Source organism: Pinus tabuliformis, chromosome 8, assembly GCF_031772625.1.
Source record: "Pinus tabuliformis cultivar Carrire ecotype Pingquan chromosome 8, CPIR1, whole genome shotgun sequence".
Lineage (NCBI taxonomy): Eukaryota > Viridiplantae > Streptophyta > Pinopsida > Pinales > Pinaceae > Pinus > Pinus tabuliformis.
Window position 1 is genome coordinate 1,789,967,733 of NC_142294.1, and position 22,456 is coordinate 1,789,990,188.

At 35.4% G+C, this 22,456-nt stretch overlaps 2 pseudogenes; both read right to left on the bottom strand.

Annotated features, from left to right (window-relative positions):
• Positions 1 to 9,377: 9,377 nt before the first annotated feature.
• On the bottom strand, positions 9,378 to 13,412 carry LOC149243380 (pectate lyase 1 pseudogene; annotated as a pseudogene).
• Positions 13,413 to 14,620: 1,208 nt separating this feature from the next.
• On the bottom strand, positions 14,621 to 16,726 carry LOC149243381 (pectate lyase 1 pseudogene; annotated as a pseudogene).
• Between the last annotated feature and the right edge of the window lie 5,730 nt (positions 16,727 to 22,456).

Here is a 22,456-nt window from a genome sequence, read left to right on the forward strand (position 1 = left end):
ATTTTATGCTACAACTTTTACCTCCTATAGTGGCTATCTCGTGAGAGTAATTAATGCCCTAACCAAATGTTAATCATTTTACACTTTATATGACAATTTCTATTTCTTATACCTCGTCATGGTAATTAATGCACTAACTAAATGTTAATCATTTTACACTTCATAGGATATTTTTTACTTTTTATATCTCGTCATGGTAATTAATGCCCTAACTAAATGTTAATCATTTTACACTTCATATGACAACTTTTACCTCCTATAGTGGCCATCTCGTAGTGGTAATTAATTCCCTGACTAAATGTTAATAATTTTACACTTCATATGATAACTTTCACCTCCCAATTCTTTCTATATCTTGTCATGGTAATTAATGCGCCAACTATAAATGTTAATCATTTTACACTTCATATGACAACTTTTACCTCCTATAGTGGCCATCTTGTAGTGGTAATTAATTCCCTAACTAAATGTTAATCATTTTACACTTCATATGATAACTTTTACCTCCCATAATGGTCATCTCGTGTCCTAACATGGTCCATCATCTTAGTATTTTATATATGGTAGTCATGGTAATTAATGCTCTAAATAAATGTTAATTGTTTTTCGTTTCACATAATAAATTTTTAAAGTGCCACTTTTTGGAGTAACTCTGAGATTTCTAGCTAGGATTCTGTGAAATATTTTGTGGTGAAATCTTGATTTGTGTTGTTTCAACTTGTTTTTTTACTACATGTATAGATCCAACAATTTAAAAAATATTTGGGGCACTTTGATTTTACAGAGTTCACTAGTCAAACTTTTACTTTCAATGAATCTTCTCTTAGATTAAAATAAACTTGAAAATTATTCAAAAAATGGCACAATAAAACAACTCAAAGAAGTAAATACTCCTCGTAATTAAATATTAAATATTTTGTGTTAGCATGTAGTTAAGGGTTGTTCAATTAGCATATGAATATTAATAGATGGGATGATGCTAGGGACAATGCAACTTTCTTAACATTCATCTTTTTCCACTTCATATCACAATTTTTTTTGGGTTTTCGTAATTAAATATTAAGCATTTTTTATTAGTATGTGTAAGTATAAGGGTTGTTTAGTTATAATATGAATATTAATCCATGGGATAGGCTGGGACAATGCAATTTTTTTAATATTAATCATTTTCCACTTCATATGACCAATATGTTTTTTGGGAACTCCTAGTAATTAAATATTAGTCATGTTTGGTTATTCCTCCTTATTAAATATTCCTATTTGTTTGTTATTGTGCTGAGATTTAATCGTGATTTAGTTAGGATTTGAATATTAATCAACGAGATGATGTTGGGATAATGTACGGCCTTTTTAATAATTGGTCTTCCACTTCTAATTTATAAGATTTATTTTATATAGGTGTAGTTTAACTTATAAAAAAAAAAGCCATTTTTCATGACAATTTTTCTAATTAATTGTAACCAAAATTTGTGAGAGGTTTATCGGAGGTTTTTGAAAACTCTAATTTAAGTAATTTAATCTATAGATTTTGAGTTCCACCCATGGGTTTTAATCACATTATTAAGATTGACTTTCATTTTAATCACATTAAGATTTGGCCACACTAGATAGTTCTGAATGTTGACCAAATCTTCATAATGTGATTAATGCTAAAGACAATCTCATTAAAATATAATGTTTAATAATGGTGTATTCTAACTTATACAAAATTTCATTAACATATAATATTTAATAATCGTGTAGTCCAGCTTATAGAAAATATCATTAACATATAATATTTAGTGATGGTGTAGTTTAACTTGAAACAACCCTTTTCACGAAATTCACCAAAATTTAGCAATACAATTTTAAGATATTTCTTTTCAATTTAAAGTACATTTTTGAATGTGTAAATGGATTCAACATTGTGAAAATTCCTCGGCACTAGAATTATGGAGAATAAAAAATTTATGTTCAAGCTTTTAAAAATCCCTATAGATTTTGATTAAACAATTTAAACTCAAGTTTTTAAAAATCTCTGTAAGAGTTTTAAAAGTATTAACAAAATCTCTGTGAGATTGTGATTAAACAACTTAAACTCAAGCTTTTAAAAACCTCTGTAAGATTTTCATCAAAATTAACAAGAAAAGATATCATGAAACAACACATTTCGTCTATAAGTTAGAATATGCCCTTCACAATTACATTATTTAAGTATTAACAAAATCTCTGTGAGATTGTGATTAAACAACTTAAACTCAAGCTTTTAAAAACCTCTGTAAGATTTTCATCAAAATTAACAAGAAAAGATATCATGAAACAACACATTTCGTCTATAAGTTAGAATATGCCCTTCACAATTACATTATTTTTTAATAATAATTGATCAATTATATTAAATAGGGGTAACCTAACATATAGACAATACAATTTGAAGCAATAATGTGATGTTTTGTTGTTTAAAATATATTTTTGGATACATAAATGGAATCGACACCAAGAGAAACCCATGAAGTACTCAAATTAACAAAAAGTAATTAATATTTAATTACTAGAAGTTTCCCCCACCCAAAAAAAGGAGTTGCTTCATATTGGTGGCTAGAATGTTTCCCACAAGATTTCACATAGTGACTTCTTGTGTTTATTTACATATTATTCCACCTTCAATCAAGTATTTTCGTAAATTTGAGAACAAAGTTATTAATAATAAATCCCAAAGGGTTTTGACAAAGGAAATAATCCTTAAGTGAGTAAAAACTAGTAGAATCCTTGTGATACATCCTTGAATTAGTATGATATGATTTGCTCATGACACTCATATTATGAGTCATGATGGTACATATAGTTGGCACACTAAGTGCATGCATGCTTGTATGAGACAAAAATTTCCATTATTGAATTTCATGAGAAGAAATAGCTTCTAATAATTCTGATGAATTATTGAGTAGTGGTATAGTTGGAATGAACCCTTCATCATGCAAAGCAATGTGGAAGCATTTGAGGAACAGTAATTCCTACCAATAAATTACAAGATATGGTAGGATTCATTTCTTCTTCCTCCGGGGTTGGTTCGTCATGTATAGCATCTTGTTTTGACGTTTCTTGATCCTTTTCTTCCTCCTCCTCACAATCAATGTAAAATAATTTCTTCTGAGCACACTTATGACCTTTAGTGTATTTGTTATCACAACTGTAACAAAGCTCACTTTCTCCTTTTTCTTCCAAATTTTTTTGTGGAGCAACAACAATTCCATCTTTATAATTGTGAGTGGTAGGATTTCTTGTTGCCATAATTTATTTTTCTTTCCAGCCTGAATGCCTTCTCCAATGAATCAAGTTCCTAAAGACGAACCTCATTTTGAATGTTATCCTTTCAATTCCCTATGAAGACATCAATCCTCTGATTCTCTGGAATATCATTTACCCTTATATTCAATTTTTGAAAGTCCACAATGTGCTCTTCCATTGAACCCTTTAGTTTGAGATTTATCAATTGGCTAAATAAGGTGTTGCAATTTGTATCCTTATAATGTGTTATCATTTTCTCTATGAAAATTGACCAAGTGACAAGTGGTTTACGAGGAAAAAGCACTTTATACCATAAAAAATTATTTGTTTCTCAATATAAAGATACAATATGTGCCTTTTTTAATAGTTTCACATCATTAGATCAAAATATTTCTCCATCTATAGTATCCATGTTATGGGATCCTTTCCATCAAACTTCCTCGTATTGATCTTTGGAATATGGTGGGTCTTCAATCCAATATTAGATTTTATAAGCCTTTAAGCCTTCCATGTCTTTCTTCAAATATTCCATGCATTTCTTCAAATATTCTTTCATACCATCGAAATTAGCTTCCATATCACATATAAAACTATTATGTTAGCTTCGATCACATTCTTCAAATCATCCATCCCATTTTGCTTACTTGGTGTAACACCCCTCCCTTGTGTACTAAATTCTCATGTGTACTAAATTATTGTAAACCTAAGCTAAGTTAAAGCTAGGTGTGATACCCGCCCTTGTGTGTTAAACATTTGTAAACCTACCCTGGGCTAAAGCTAGGTGTGATACCCTCGTTTGTGGGATAAACTATTATAAACCTAATCTGAGGAAAGCCAGGTGATATTTAATATTGAAAGAAAATGTGTTATTAAATAAATTAATAAAATAAATCACTTGGGGGTGGAGCACCAAGGGAGAGGAGATTCTTGCCAAATACCATGAGGAATTAGGTAGAGTTGAATCTTTAATGATAAAGCTTCTAGATCTGATTCTAGATAAGCTTGGATGGATTCGATATCCATCGGAAGAAGGACTTATCCCCTACTGCACTAGTAAATTATTACTATGATACCGCCCACTAAGCCTACCGAATAAGCTCTACCTACCGACCATGAGAAAGATACGAGTGGTCGAGCCTGCTTGCGCATCCTCAAATGACAAGAATAGGACCTTTAGGTGCTTGACCATAAGGATGCGTCACTTACTCATTGTCTTGGTCGTCATTCATTATATATGTAATTACGTCATTCGAGATAGGAACTAGAATAGAATCACCGACCTCCTCTTTCCTCTCCCAGTAGGCAGAATGGTCGCCACGATACTAGATGCCGCAGAAGGTTTTGAGGGAGATAAAGGCATGCTTTTATGTGGAAAAGCATCATGGGAGATAAAGACAAGCTTTTTCGAAAAATACCTAGGAAAATTGAAAAGTCCATAAAACAGAGACGTTGCTAATGGTAACTAAATCATGAAAGAGGGTATTAAATACCCAATGCATTGATCAATTCAAGACAGTTAATCCTTGGCAAGATCTTCAACTTGGGGGGGAATCAGAGGTGATTCAAGGTTGGGTGGGGGTGTTCCACCCTCCAAGGTGATCTAGGTATGACTAATGTTTGAAATAGCCGCAAAGTTATGAGTAAATATTTGCAGATTTGTACGTGGTTTTGCTTAAGTAAAAGAGCATATACATGTTGGTTGGCCTCATCAGAGAAGCGTATACAGTATGAAGTATGATATTTGAAATTGCAGTTTGATCTAGCTATTGTTGCAAAGTTCTCTATTATGCTCTGTGTTCTGGTGACTATGTTTCATTAATAGGGTTTTAGTGATTAAGTGTTGGGTGATTTAGAGATTGATGATGTAGGTGTAGTTGATGGTTGCATTGCAGTGGTGACTGATTTTGTGCTTTAATGGTGTTGATGGGTCCAGTATGAAATTTAGATGAAACGTGGCCTTTAGATTATGGTGTTGTGCTTCAGGAGTATCCAGTATGAAAATTTATGAAACATGGTCTCTGGAGGAAGAGAGAAGGTCGTAGACTTCAGTAGGTGGGAACCTGCATACTTGTAAACATATCAGTCAATACAAGAGCCAAGGGGTTGGAGCTCCCTTCCAGTAGTAGCTGGAAAATGCCTGAAGGTTGGAGCCTTTAGTAGGTCGGCGCCTACATATTAGTAAACATATCAGCTAGTACAAAAGCTATGGGGTTGTAGCTCCCTTCCAGTAGTAGTTTGAGAATGAGAGAAGGTTGTAGCCTTCTACAGGATGGTGCCTGTGTACTGGTATGGGTCTGCACCAGTACAAGATTGTAAACAGGTTTCTCTTATATTAAAGGAAGATGAAAGTAGGTGGTTTCTTTCCTGCATTAGGTTTCCACCTTATATTATGTTGTTCATGTGTGTTTCTTATGTGTGATGATCGACTCTGTTCTTATTGTACCTGGTTACTAATTATATGGTTAATGAAGTTCTGAAGGACTGATTAAAGATCAACATATGATGAATTAATTGAATCATAAGTTTGTTGGATATACGCTAGTTGCATTAAACATAGTTGTGTGTACAAGCGGGTTCCCTTAACTGAAGTAGCATATATGAATATGATTATGGAAATGAAATAGTTATTGATTTGCTAATACTGATTCAGCCCCCCCTCTCAGTACTATTTCCAACAATTGGTGTCAGAGCAGGTCCTTTCGTAGAAGCTTGATCTCTTGAAGGATATCCATAGAACAATGGGAAAGAAAGCGCGTCAGAAGAAGAAGACAACTCAAAGGAAGAGTGACAGCCTGCCGTTAGGTGAAAGAAAGAATACAAATTCTGAATCACCTAAGATTGAAGATGAACAAACAAGTGAAGCATCAGATAATATCATATATCAACAAGATCTATTTAAAAGAAGGGAGAGTACCCTCAAAGAAGAAGTTACCAGATTAAAATATCAGCTAGAATGTGCCTTCATAGTACATCAAATGTTGCAGGAGCAAAGTGAAGAACAAGAAAATGAGATTCTCGAACTAAGGCAACAAGTGGAAGAAGGAAGAAAGTCTGAAGAAATCTTAAAGAAGCAATATCTGGAAAAGGAAGAAAAACATCACGTTGAGGTAAATATCTTGAAAGCCAAATTAGAAGAAAAAGATAAACTATTATGATTTCAAGACAATACTAAGATTTTGGATGATATTCTTAGTAGTCAAAGGTCGCCTGCTATCAAAACTGGTCATGGTTTTTATGAATCTGTTGAAGGTGAATCTAGCTCCCAATGTGTGGCAAGGGACTCTAATGCAAAATTTGAAATTCTCACCAAGGAGATGAGAGGTGAGGCCCATCAACAACCAAAGAAGGAACGTCTTCAAAGAAAATCCCTTAATCCCAACTATGGAAGTGATAGACTATTATGTCCTCCGATGAATAATGTTGCATGTTCTATATTTCATAATTTTGGGCATGTTGCAGCAAGATGTAGAAGTAGAATGGTTCAAGACCATCACACAGAAAGAGCATCACATTCCAGGTAATTTAAGGGGTACTGTTTTGCTTGCAATATGTTTGGTCACAAAGCCATTAACTGCCATAGAAGGAATATGAAATATATGAGACATTATGCATGTAACGAGCTTGGACATATATCAAAGGAATACAGGAGAAGATTTTGGGCACCATACGAAAAGTAGAAAACATCATCACAGTTGAAGATATGGAAGAAAAAGGAAATACAATCAGAAAGATGTGGCATAACAGAGTATAGAGACATGACAGACTCAGAGGGAGATGAAAGTGTGGAACCCTAGTGTTCTAAATCTCATACACAAGTTTAATGAAGACAAGTCGCGTGTGTACGTGAGTTCGAAGCTGCACATTCGTGTATATGTTGGTTTGAGGAAAAAAAGTGGGACAGACTCAGGAAAAAGGGTTTGATATGGTTCAGTTAATTATTTTATTTGTTTGATTATGGTTACAATCTACTAATGATGTGTGGAAATGTGTCGGTACTCATAAGATGTTGTTTAGAAGTGCTTTTCATCCTAACTTGATGATGATGATGCCTTGATACTTCTTGCTGATATATGCATGATCATATTTGACATGAATAGATGGCACAGGTTCAGGAGGAGCATATGATTCGACTAATGCAATGTTGGCATTATGGTTATAAGTCTTTGGTGATAATGCTTATGTGGCTAAATTACACATCTTGCTACTTATTGTTGGTTGGTCAAGAGAATGGTATTGCAGATTACAGGTTGCTGATGTTGATGAGAGATGCTTATGGTGTAGACCATATGGTGTATTATAGTAGCTAATGACTATCATGGTCTTGTTTAGGTCTTTGGTCTTTGTTAAAAATTTCATGTATTTCTTTTGAAGACCCATGAGTCATATGATGTAATTTTTAAACCCACTTTTCATGGGAAGGATGATGTAACAATGTCTATCTTAGTCATGTATAAACATTTGGTATATCCCCACTTGGTTGGGTGGATGAGTCAAAATGGTGTATCCCCACATGGTTGGGAGATTGATGTATGTATAAGTGATTGGCGATAGGAAGGTCATACTCACTTAGTTGAGTTGTAGAGTCACATTATTCTTTTGAAAAATATATTTGCAAACTCTGCTTGTGCTTGGGAGGAGCATGGACGGATTGGTACATCTCAGCACGTAAAAAGGAAGAGCTCAATTGGAGATTTCAGCATGTACTCAGGGGGAATATGGAAAAGAGCTAGGGGGTTGTAGCTCCCTTCGAGTAGTAGCTGGAGAAAGAGAGAAGGCTATAGCCTTCTACAGGTGGCTTCCTGCATACAGGTATGAGTCTACACCAGTACAATATTGTAAACAAGTTTTTCTTATATTAAAGTAAGACAAAAGCAAGTGGTTTTTGTCCCGCATTGGGTTTCCACCTTATATCATGGTGCTCATGTGTGTTTCTTATGTGTGATGATTTGTTCTGCTTTTACTACACTTGGTTACTATTTATATGGTTAATGAATTTCTCATGCACTGATTAAAGATCAACATATGATGAATTAACTGAATCATAAGTTTGTTGCTATACGCTAGTTGCATTAAACACAATTATGTGTACATGCAGGCTACCTTAACTGAAGTAGCACATATGAATCTGATTACAAGGACTAAGATGGTCCAAAAGGCATATCGATCATGATCGAATTTGTGAGCTTACTTGGTTCATGAGCATTCAACTGGAATAATAAAATGACCAATGATGGATGATCATAGACATTATTAGTTCCTATTTTTCCAATTCGTCTTCCATCACGGGATAAAATAAGTGATATATACTTCCTCCAGTTATTGTTCGATCTGGATCATAAAAATTGGCATGTCCGGTTCTTTCGGGGGATAGATCCATAAAGATCTACTTATCCCAATAACAAAGAAACCTGACCTAAATGATCCTGTATTAAGGGCTAAATTAGCTAAAGGTATGGGACATAATTATTATGGTTATTTAGCATGTATATTCTTTTAATATGTCAAGTATTTAGCATTTATACAGAGAAGTTCACACCCACTACTCGGAAATTTCTGGACACTCCTAAATGCTAGATTCCAAGAATATTATCATAGGCTTTTTATGGACAAATCTAAAACAAGACTTATGTGTTTTTTCAATAACAGTTGTGTGTAATTTCGATATGATCACATTATTTGTGATTGTACTTTTCGAATAAATTAAATAATAAACCTAAATTTCATTCTAAATAGATTACTGATGCATTTCCGCCAAATTTTAAACTGATCCACTAAAATATACTAAACATGTATCTGCAGAAAGTGATTTTATTTTCTAATACTAAAATCCAATTTTTTTCCTAGAGGTAAAAAAAAATGCATGCATCTTTTAAAACATGGTGAATCTTTTAACTATTTGGACTAATCTATTTGTTTGGATCAAATTTACACCCCATTAACTAATCAGTTGGCAATAAACTACTGTTCTTTGCCCTTTGAAAACACAAATCAATCAAAACACAAAACTGTCCGAACCATTCCAACAACTAAGAGGGGGATGTTCCTCAACGCAGTCGTTGCTCTCTGGTCTTAATGTATTTTCAAGCTGGGATAGTCTTAGTGTGATGAACTTACCTTGGCATCCTCTGCATGACACCTGGTCCAAAGTGGTTGTAGGTAACGGTTACCTTCATGTTTTTATCACCTGCATAGTTATCGTTGTGGCCTAAAAGCATTACCTGCATGCGTTCATACAATGAAAGAATAATCACTATCGATATAGAATATGTAGTATTGTAGATTTCTAGAATATAGAATTTGATGACAAATAAAAAAAATTAGTTGCTTAACTATTCCAACACAATCCCTAAATCTACAATCTGCATAAACTATTATTAAATTTTAAAATATTGCTAAAATCTGCCATCAGGCTTTAAGTAAACTTGCCCTGTCATGATAAGTGAAACGGTTGTTGGAAATAGTAATAGTTGTCGAAGCAAGTGAAATGTCAATGAGACCATCTAAGCACCTGTAGAGGGTGTTGTGATCGATCCATATATCTTTAGAACCAGTGATAGATATAGCATATGGATCTTGTTTTGTCATCCAGGTGACGGTCTCCGTCACCTCAACGTTACCCGCGACGATGGGTTTACAGTCATGGATGTTCAACCCATGAATAATAATGTTGTTCACGTTGTCAAGGCGGATGAAAGGCCCATTACTGATCTCAACATTGGCCCCTCTTCCATCAATAGTCATGTTGCTTGCAACAGAGAGGGGCATCTGAAGCTTTATGTTCATATCTTTAGCAAAAACAATCCACAGTGGATTCTTGCGGGTCACTCCATATCTCAAACTACCGGGCAACGGATTTGTGGGATTGTCATCAGGGGTGGTGACGGTGTAGATCTGCCCTCCTTTTCCTTCATTGGCGGCGCTTCCGAAGCCATAGAATCCAAAGATTTGGAACCAAATGTTATGGAAACAACTCACAAGAAGATAGTAAAGATAGATCAACGACTTGAAAATCAGCCTCTTCGAGGGGAAACCTCGTTTACATTACACAAATGAAAAAAATTTGGACGCTACAAATGACAACATGTCCTTTCTATATATAGGAGTCTAAGGGGTGATAATATAATCAGAGCCGACATAACAATAATAATATAAATGCACAACAATAACAAAAGTGGGCTTCTATGGGGCACAATAATAACAATATCTGGACTACATGGGTACAACAATATAATAATGGGGGTTGCACTAATAACAATAAGGGGTTACACTAGTAGTATAGGGACCTAATGCATTCAAACATCATGAGGAGAATCCATATTTATGAAATCTTATTCCTATATGAAATAAGTTTGTAAAAGAAAAGAAAAATGAAGAGAAATTGATTTAAATTATTTTGATTAATCTCATGGAAACTATATGCTCAAGATATAGGTGAAATGATCATCTATCCAAGAATGATAGATGATGGTTATGAAGTTGAAAATCCTAGGGACAAGGCCATTCTGGTGATGTTGGAAACCTATGACATACATTGATCATCATGAAGTATGTTATGGAAAATGTGTTATGTTATTTAGAGAAAGAAAGGGAAATTCCTTCGTTATAAAACTATATAAGTCTCAAGGATCTTCCTTTGTGAGGAATGCTTGTCAAGTAATGGATTGCCCAAGGTATCGGGGAGGCAAAGTAGGAGGTGCTTAGACTTGGAAGGTGTGTGGCCTACTAGGGAAGGGGATAGTTGAGTGAATTGGTTTTTAACGATCCATTTACATACTCATTGGGATCATGAATTCATTGGGAATGTCCAAGAAAAGAATGAGTTTCATTTGTTTCGTGTGTAATCCTTGTAAAGCAACAAAAACTATTAAGTAATTTGGTGGAATGCTAAGAGGTCTAGAGGTAAGTAGACAGTTAAAGCTTTAAGGCACTATCGAAGAAGCAATTAAAGACATGGAAAATGTTACTGATATGAAAGTGGCATATCCGTTCTTCTAAATTGAATGGTTCTACATATAGTAGACCTCTAAGGACGATGTTCCTTAAAGGGGGTCGAGGGGTTTGTGACACCCTTTTCATTACCCAATTTTTTGTAATGTAATTAAGAACATATAATGCTATGGTGCTAGCATTGGTGCTATGATGTCAAACTTTGTTGTATGATGTAATGCTTATTTTGGTTAATAAAAATTCTAGAATTGAACTAGGGGAAAACATTACCAGGGAGGAAAAAGTGCAAGGAGGTGTGGGAGAAATCCTATCATTCCTTAGATATATATTATTTTTCCTTGATGTAATGGTTGGTATTCCAAGGAAGATTTTATAAAAATACTAGGAAGATGAAGGGTTATGGTGTGATTATAGAAAATAAGGAGAAACGATCAAGGAGTTTATGAGCCGTTGGTTTTTGGATTCTCATTAGCTTTTCTCTGATACTCTCCCACTTAGAAATTTGAATTGACAAGAGAATTTATGGTAGAACCATAAAGGTTCAGACATTGTGACTAATAAGATTTGTGATTGATAGACCATTTGACAGAGACTAAGTTTTCCCTAAGTGTGTGGCCTTCACAATTTTTTTTTTTTAAATATGGCCTAAAAATGTGATAAATCCCTAATTTTAGTTGTTCACTTATGGAATTAAGATCTGGCACGAGGGTGACTAGCTATGAGAGGCTAGGCTGTGAGAGCCTATGGTGGGATTGACTATGGCTCACCCTAGTTCATTTTTCTAGTATTTTTTTTGCTACAATAGATAAAATATTTATTTCTATCTTAATGATACTTTAGGAAAATTTATTTCAAAATATTTTAATTTTTTTTTGAAAATTTGAAATTATTTCAATTATATAAATAATCTACCACTTGGCTGGTTAGGTAATATAGAAGATTGCACAATCACAGTTGAATTTTTTGCATGGAAAAACATTTTTTTCATATATATCTATATATATATATATATATATATATATATATATATAACATCATTAACCATTTTTAAAACAATTTAGGGTGAAATATTGGGTTTTAATTTTAGGTGTATTAATTATATTTAATGTTATGTTTAGGGTTAGAAAATATTTAACAATAATATTTTTAGCTGTAATAATTATAATATAAGATTTAAGGTTTTGATATTAGATTTTACTTTTAAATATTGAATTTTGGTATTAGCTTTAATATTTTTAATATTAAATTTAGGTATGATAGAAATGTAATAATATTATTTTAGGTTTATAATAATATTAGGTCATTTTTGTATCGGTTAATAAGATTATTATTGATTATGATAAATAATATTTTGACAATTTATTAATGTTAATATTAACATTTATATAACATTAACTAAAGTTATAGCACAAATATTAATTATTAGTCATTTCTTTATAAAAAAAAATTGATAAAAGTAATATTATTGTTAATAATATTATCAATAGTAATTCTAATATGGTTACATTAATAGTTTATTACATTGATTATCGCATAAATATATTATTAATATAACAACAATATTTTATATGACAATTTTTCATCATCACTAACAAAATAAACTCTTACAATTTATTAAACTTTTATATTATTATTATGCCTAATTTTCTAATATTTATTTAGATTTAGCATAAAATTAATAATTTATAAATTTAACTTTAAAACATTTTACTATTAACGACCATCTTTTACCTATCCAATAACAACCACAATGTTACCAAGAACATATATATAACTTGGAAGAATAATGAGATATCTTAAATCCTTAAATCCCATTGCTATCGATAAGAAAAAGCCCTGGGCTTTCTTCGATGGTTCCGCACAGGATGCGGGCTCTACACATAAATGAATCGCACTGCTTCAAAATTCAGATCAAATATGACAACGACACCAACAACTTTACTGAATTATGCACCGCAAAACATATCATTCATTTTGCACATCAAAAGCACTGCAGACATTTGCAATTGTTTGGAGACTCACAGATTGTTTGCAATTGGATAAATTTTGCATCTCAATGTCATGCATATTCTTTGAGACATATACTGGACGAAGCCAAAAGACTGATATCATCTTTTGAATCCTTTGCTTGTCGTCATATATACAGGGAACAGAACACAGAAGCGGACCAACTTTCCAAAGAAGCGGCGCACAGCCATCTAGAACAATGGCTGATACAGGAGCAGATTGATGGAACTTTCCATCAATATTATCACAGGCCTTTTGACGACCTCAACAGAACGGGTCAATGATCCGACAACAACAGTGCCATTTTTTGACAATTTTGACATTTTGACATATGGACTTTATTATATATTTTCTAAGTTTATGCACGGCCTATAGCAGGTACTCATTGAACAGAGGAATTTTTGTAAAAACTGTGGTATTAAATAGACAGATCAACTATACGACTCCCTGCGTGGAGATCCAGATCTTACAGTTTATTGTTTTTTGTATATTCAGACAGGTCGATGACCTCATATAAATATGCGACCAGCATCTACAAAATGTAATTTCCTATTATTAATAGAAATTACGACTTTTTCCTTATGGGAAAAAAAAATATTATTTTATGTTTATAATAATATTAGGTCATTTTTGCATCAGTTAATAAGATTATTATTGATTATGATAAATAATATTTTGACAATTTATTAATGTTAATATTAACATTTATATAACATTAACTAAAGTTATAGCACAAATATTAATTATTAGTCATTTCTTTATAAAACAAAATTGATAAAAGTAATATTAGTGTTAATAATATTATGAATAGTAATTCTAATATGATTACATTAATAGTTTATTACATTGATTATCGCATAAATATATTATTAATATAACAACGATATTTTATATGACAATTTTTCATCATCACTAACAAAATAAACTCTTACAATTTATTAAACTTTTATATTATTATTATGCCTAATTTTCTAATATTTATTTAGATTTAGCATAAAATTAATAATTTATAAATTTAACTTTAAAACATTTTACTATTAACGACCATCTTTTACCTATCCAAGAACAACCACAATGTTACCAAGAACATATATAATATATAACTTAGAAGAATAATGAGATATCATAACAAAAATAAAAAATAAAAATTGTTATTTCATAAATTAGAAAATAGTAAACAAGCAATATGTAAAATAAAGATGGGTAAACTAGCAATATGTAAAATAAAGATTGGTAAACTAACCATATATAAAATAAAATAAAGAATGGAAACGAAAATCAAGGTGTGTCCATACAATAATATTTATTACCCTCCAACACAGGCACCAAAATTGTTAGGCCAATTATATACACCATTGTTAACAAAAATCAAGGTGCGACCCAATAATATTTATAGCCCTCAAACACAAGGCCTGGAGGGAATACAGGCGAGAGCTCCTGCATCTCGAGTGATCTCTGGTACTAAGCTCGCACTACTAACTGTAAATCGTTGGCTTCCCGCGTACATTGGAAAAGTGTTTCCCTTACCAGATCGAACAAAATATGCTCCATTGACAAGCATATCGCCCACTGACTCCCACGACCATCCACCGAGACAAGAAGAAGCTTACAAGCTTCACGCCGTGTCACCTGCTTCAGATTCTGGTCGTTTGGGGCCACGAATCGGTTTCCTTCACTTCTGATGGTGGGATGCATGCTTCCTCCAATTGCATATATTCCCCACCCTTCATAGTTGTTATTGGCGACGTGCACGTATCCATATCTGCACCTGCACGATTATTAACTGATATGTTAACGAGAGAATTGCGTGCATTGAGTGAGCGATATCAAATAACTTCTCAAAATTAATGGGTTTGAGGTTGGTTATCAATGGGATTGCTTGAGTAAAGTGAGACTGAGACAGTTGGCTTAAAAATGTTCTTTTAATATGTTCACTATTTGGCATTTATACAGAGAACTTCACACCCACTACTCGGAAATTTCTGGACACTCCATGAATATTATCATAGACTTTTATGGACAAATCTAAAACAAGAATTAAGTGTTTTTTCAATAACACTGGTTTGTAATTTCGATATCATCACATTATTTGTGATTGTACTTTTCGAATAAATTAAATAATAAACCTAAATATTCATTCTAAATAGATTTCTGATGGGTCTCCGCCAAATTTTAAACTCATCCACTAAAATATACTAAACATGTATCTGCAAAAAGCGATTTTATTTTCTAATACTAAAATCCAAGTTTTTTCCTGGAGGAAAAAAAATGCATGCATCTTTTAAAACATGGTGAATCTTTTAACTATTTGGACTAATCTGTTTGTTTGGATCAAATTTACATGCCATTAACTAACAGTTGGCAATAACCTACTGTTCTTTGCCCTTTGAAAACACAAATCAATCAAAACACAAAACCGTCCTAACCATTCCAACAACTAAGAAGGGGATGTTCCTCAACGCAGTCGTTGCTCTCTGGTTTTAATGTATTTTCAAGCTGGGATAGTCTTAGTGCGATGAACTTACCTTGGCATCCTCTGCATGACACCTGGTCCAAAGTGGTTGTAGGTAACGGTTACCTTCATGCTTTTATCACCTGCATAGTCATCGCTGTGGCCTAAAAGCATTACCTGCATGCGTTCATACAATGAAAGAATAATCACTATCGCTATAGATTATGTAGTATTCTAGATTTCTAGAATATAGAATTTGATGACAAATAAAACAAATTAGTTGCTTAACTATTCCAACACAATCACTAAATCTACAATCTGCATAAACTATTATTAAATTTTAAAATATTGCTAAAATCGGCCATCAGACTTTAAGTAAACTTGCCTTGTCATGATAAGTGAAACGGTTGTTGGAAATAGTAATAGCTGTGGAAGCAAGCGAAACGTCAATGAGACCGTCTAAGCACCTGGAGAGGGTGTTGTGATCGATCCATATATCTTTAGAACCAGTGATAGATATAGCATCTGGATCCTGTTTTGTCATCCAGGTGACGGATTCCGTCACCTCAACGTTACCCGCGACGCTGGGTTTACAGTCATGGATGTTCAACCCATGAATAATAACGTTGTTCACGTTGTCAAGGCGGATGCAAGGCCCATTACTGATCTCAACATTGGCCCCTCTTCCATCAATAGTCTTGTGGCTTGCAACAGAGAGGGGCATCTGAAGCTTTATGTTCATATCTTTAGCAAAAACAATCCACAGTGGATTCTTGCGGGTCACTCCGTATCTCAAACTACCGGGCAACGGATTTGTGGGATTGTCATCAGGGTGGTGACGGTGTAGATCTGCCCTCCTTTTCCTCCATTGGCGGCGCTTCCGAAGCCCACAGCACAATCTGCCAACTTCATTCGATTCTGCGCCCAATTTGCATCTCTTCTCCAGCAGTTGTCAATGGCGTTGGACCTGCTGCTTGCAGAAAAAGACAGGGAGGCTTGCAACAACACCGAAATCAGACCTAATAACATCCATGCTGCTCCAGCTATGGCCATATCAGGAGTTAAATTCCTAGGATGCATGGATGTGCCTAGTATTGGCGATACGGCGAAATATTTGATGATAGATGGAACTTTATGCAATCAGATTGCATGTGAGTTTATGCAAAACTTGCTTTGCTTGCCATTTTATCTGAAACTTAACTTATATAGTTGCCATCTCATGTCATAACATGGCCACCCGATCTCAGTATCTGTTATTCGTCTCGTCATGGTAATTAATGCCTTAACTAAATGTTAATTATTTTACATTTTATGCTACAACTTTTACCTCCTATAGTGGCTATCTCGTGAGAGTAATTAATGCCCTAACCAAATGTTAATCATTTTGCACTTTATATGACAATTTCTATTTCTTATACCTCGTCATGGTAATTAATGCACTAACTAAATGTTAATCATTTTACACTTCATAGGACATTTTTTTATTTTTTATATCTCATCATGGTAATTAATGCCCTAACTAAATGTTAATCATTTTACACTTCATATGACAACTTTTACCTCCCATAGTGGCCATCTCGTAGTGGCCATCTCGTAGTGGTAATTAATTCCCTGACTAAATGTTAATCATTTTACACTTCATATGATAACTTTCACCTCCCAATTCTTTCTATATCTTGTCATGGTAATTAATGCACCAACTATAAATGTTAATCATTTTACACTTCATATGACAACTTTTACCTCCTATTGTCACACCCTCGTTCACATACATAAAAAAAATTTTACTGTACGCTTTATTCTAACATTTGTTATATATATACATCACACACTTTCCAATCTTTATGTCAGCATATATGGTAATAAAATCCATACTCATGCCACGTATGAAAAGCTAACAATTTATGTACTGGTTACTATTGCAACTTGGAGTTTATGAACTACGTGGCTTACAACACCATGTCATGCTGGTTCATGTACGCATTGACTTAATGTGTAGCCAGCTCTCGTTCACCAGTTTAATCTCAGGGATTATTAATGTGGCTCGGGCTTCGGCGGTCCTGCCGCAGCCCTTGCAGGTGCCAGCTCACTCCTGCCTTTAAGACTGCAGTCCTTTCCAAGACAGGTGGCAAGTCTTGGCTCCTTAGGCCATGTGACACTTCGGTCACAGAGATCTCGGTCTCTACGCTTGGTGTTCCCGCCCTGCACAGACGGTCAGGATCATTCCACAGGATCAAACGGCTGAGGTTTGCACAAGGGTTTATGTCATTACATAACTTCATCCGAACGCTTTCGGAGTCTGTTCATTTGCTCGGCCCTTCTGGCTCCTTCTCGGCGCTCCTCCTCTGGCTAAACTCTACTAGTGTTAATCTCTTAACCTGCAATTGCTCTGCAAGCTGTAACATGACTGAAACTAATCCGCCACAGGTATTTAACCTTCGACCCTTCGATACATTGTATACACTTACAGGACTATTTATGTGTAACATTATCTAATGGATGATTCCTCTTGTTTGCAGGTAATGCCGTTGAGCTTCCGGTACCCTCCTGGTGGTGCCAAGGCATTCACACATGGAAAACCCACCTTCTCGGCGGCCACAGGTATGAGTTTAGTTCTTACTTACATTACCCCTGCTCGCAAGAGCTCGCAGACCATCGATTGAGGGGTTTGCATTACGTTTGTGCAGTCTGCAGCTTGAAGAAGGGTCTCTTTGTTTTGCTTGCCGAGGTATTCTTCCAAGGAACCCTCGCCATCTGCGTTTAAGTCTCTTTTCATGTTCTGGTTAGATTCATGACTTTTAAGAGAATGTTACTCACAGTGGATTTCTCCCGGAGTTCGGTTGTATGTATTGAAGACTTATTTTTATTGAAATGCAGCCTATCGCGGCGTGCTCAATTGTTTTTGGTTTGCCCTGTCTACCTTTGGACATGTAATTACCGACCCGGTCTTGACACACAGACCTGGCTAAAGGGTTCGGTTCTATTTTGATAATCTCATTTGAATAATGTAGGAACAGTGCTGTGCTATCACGGTTTAGCCGTTCGGCATTTGACATTTGGAGTTCTATATGTATATTTGTAACTTATACATGGATTATGATTCAGTCTAAGCCCTTAGGGCTGTTTTCCGTTTTGCATCATAAATGGGTTTAGTCTGTATGTTCAACCGTGATAGATCAGAGCATGGGGTGCATGTTTTATCACTGTTTTTCTTCGTTTTTACAAAGGCAGCCTTATGAGCTATCTCGGTTATAATGATTGCTTCGTTTCGCATTTCCATGTTGTTGTTGTTTATTAAGTCTGCTCAGTATTTATATAAACGTTTGAACAGCTAACAGAGTTGGTATTATATTTTTCCTTTTCGCTAGGGTAATGTCGCACTGTATATATACATGCCTGAGGTTTGAATGCAACGAATACACAGATTTCTCTTATCTATGCATATATGCCACTTTCGAAGTTGCATGAACCAGATTTTGTATACATATAACTATATAACTTCTTTCGATTGCATGCACAGGATTATATATATACCTATGTGTCTCCTTTCGGTTTACATGCATAGGGTTTGTATACCTGAATATATTTTCCATTTCAATTTTCATGTACATGGTTTTGGATGCGTAAATATATTTCTCTATCGATTTACATGCACAGGGTTTCATATACATGAATATATTCTCTTCCAGTTCATCGCTCCACGGAGCTGGCTTCATGTTACCGTGTTCGCTAACACTGTATTTTTGGGAACATGGGTTGATGAAATGTCATAATAATCTCATTTCCTGTTTGCACAGTTATCAGATTAACGTTGTTTGTCTGGGTATTCTTTCTGTGTATTTTCATTTCGTTAGTCTTTTGTATTAAACATCTGAAGGTATTATTTATCCCTCCGACGACAGGGTAGCATCTGACTACCGTCAGTGCTCGTCTCCTCAGACTCAGAGGTTCTAACCTCACTCTGTCGACACCCTCAGGTATAGACTTGATCATTTATCAAGATATTTAATGCTATTCTGTCAATGTTAGTTTACGCACTGTTAAACAGTGACTCGGTCTTCTGCACGAGGTTATATTCTGACAGTCATTCGATAACCAGTTCTTGGTTACCTTTCCTGGTTCCTATAACCAGTTTTTAACTTCACCTTTCCATGTAGCTTTATCTACAGTCAAACTAGGTTTATGACAATCTGTCCTTTAACTTTACCCATATCTATACAGTTTCTTATCATTATGACAGTAACTAGAAAAAGAAACTTGCTTCCTGTTTAACTACTGTACATTCACTGTATTTTTCATATTCAAACAGAGACTCTGCAGTTTGAAACCGTACCTGGTTCGCCAGTATCAGTAATGGTTTCTCAAGCAAGTCACCTGTACTTGTTTATGCTCTTCCACCCAGCCATGAGATCCATCTCTCAGATGGAGTTCTCCCCCCGAGCCATCTTGCAGGCCTCTAGCCCTCAACAAGATTTGTGCACTTTCTGTGCCTGGTTATCTGGTCCTCACCAGACTTAACCAGTCCTTTCTTTTCTTGTTTTTCCTCTTTTCTCTTCTTGGAAAAGGTTCCTTCTGTCTGTCCACACAGCACAGAACTTTCCCCTACAGCCAGGACTTTTCCTGTTCTGGGGAAGGTAGTTTCCATCAGTTAAGTAACTGATCTCTTTCTTTTCAATCCACCTCTTAGAGGCTGCCAGCATTTCAAGAAAATATTTAAATTACTTTTATCAAAATAGTTTATCACAGTTTTGTTTTTAAACATAAACAACAACTGTATTAATGTCTTTTACCACAGTAATTTTCATATTTACATAATCTGGGGTTATTACATCTCCCCCCCCTGTGATTGGACATCGTCCCGATGTCCGTCACCCTTAAACAAATTCGGGTAAGCTTCTCTAAGGAGTTCCTCATCCTCCCAAGTGGCCTCTTCAGGCCCATAATGTTGCCACTGCACCTTAGCTTGGGAAATAACCCGTTTCCGCAGCTGCACTTCTCTCCGGTCGAGAATGGTCAGTGGTTCGACCAGAACCTCGCCTTCCGGCTCGACCTGCAATCAGCAACAGATTAAATTATTTTCCTGTTTAGGGACAAAGCTTATCTAGAATGACCAGATTAATTCTTACCCGAACATTCTGCCATTGAATCACATGTTTAGGATCGTAGACGTATTGTTTTAATACGGAAACGTGAAAAACATTATGGATCCTAATATGGCCTGGTAGAGCGAGTTGATAAGCTACCGGCCCCACCCTTGCCAAGATTTGAAAAGGTCCAAAATAGCGAGGTGCAAGTTTGGCACACCCGCTCCACTGCAAGGTACTTCTTCTGGGTTGGATTCTAACAAACACATGATCCCCAACTTGGAATTCTTTGAACCTTCTTTTCCGATCAGCAAAACTTTTATGTCTGTCCTGAGCGGCTTTTAAGTTAGCACGCACCCTTTTTACTGTGTCTTCCATTTCCTTGAGCATCTCAGGACCAATTCGTAGTCTATCCTCAGGTCCACCCCAACTTGAGGGTGTGCGGCACTTCCGCCCATACATGACCTCAAAAGGACTCATCTGTGTTGAGGAGTGATACCCATTATTATATGCGAATTCGACCAGGTGGAGATATTCTTCCCATTGGGTTGGCTTCATCATAACACATGCTCTCAGCATGTCCTCTACAATCTGATTTACTCGCTCCGTTTGGCCATCAGTTTGGGGATGATAAGCTGTGCTAAAGTTCAGCTGTGTTCCCAGCTCAGCAAACAATGTCCTCCAAAAGGCTGATGTAAACTTAACATCACGATCGGAGATAATTACCTTCGGAAGTCCATGCAATTTGAATACATTTTGCATGAAAATATGAGCAATTTTCACAGCCTTATATGTTGATTGCACAGGTATGAAGTGTGCTGCCTTACTCAACTTATCCACTACCACCATAATGGAATCATTATTCTTCTTCGTTCGAGGCAATCCGGTTATAAAATCCATGGAGATAGTCTCCCATTTCCATTCCGGAATGGGTAAGGGTTGTAGCAGCCCTGCTGGATGCAAGTGCTCCGCTTTGATCTGCTGACATTCTAGACATCGTGCTAGATACTCAGCTACCTCCTTCTTCATTTTTGGCCAGTAATACTCTTTTCGAAGAGCGGTAACCATTTTCTGGTATCCTGGATGCCCGGTATAATGGCTGGTATGAAATTCGTCCAGAATCAGTCTTCTAAGACTATTTTCATTGGGTATATACAGCTTTTTATTAAAATACAGCATTCCGGCATCATCTAGCTCATACCCCTGTTGTATTTCCTTACCAGACAGTTGTTGTACTTGCTGTTTAATTTGCTGATAAACAGCATCTTGATCAGCCGCTGTTTTTACCCTTTCAAGTAGAGTACTCTGCCACTTACTGACCGAAATCTTGCACACGCATTGTACCTTTCGACTCAATGCATCAGCTACTCGATTCTCCTTCCCCTTTAAATGCTTAATTTCAAAATCAAACCCGCTTAAAAAGTCAGCCCAACGAGCTTGCCTCGCATTCAAAGTGGGTTGGCTGAAATAATTTGTTAAGCTGTGGTGGTCTGTTAACAGCAAAAATTTTCTCCCCAAGAGGTAGTGTCGCCACATTTTCAGTGCATGAATAACAGCTGCCAGCTCCAAGTCGTAAGCAGAATATTTCTGCTCATGTTCCTTCAGTTTCCTTGATTCATATGCAATGACTCTTCCTTCTTGCATCAGCACTCCTCCCACACCTTCTTTACTTGCGTCAGTGCAGACCACGTAATCCTTA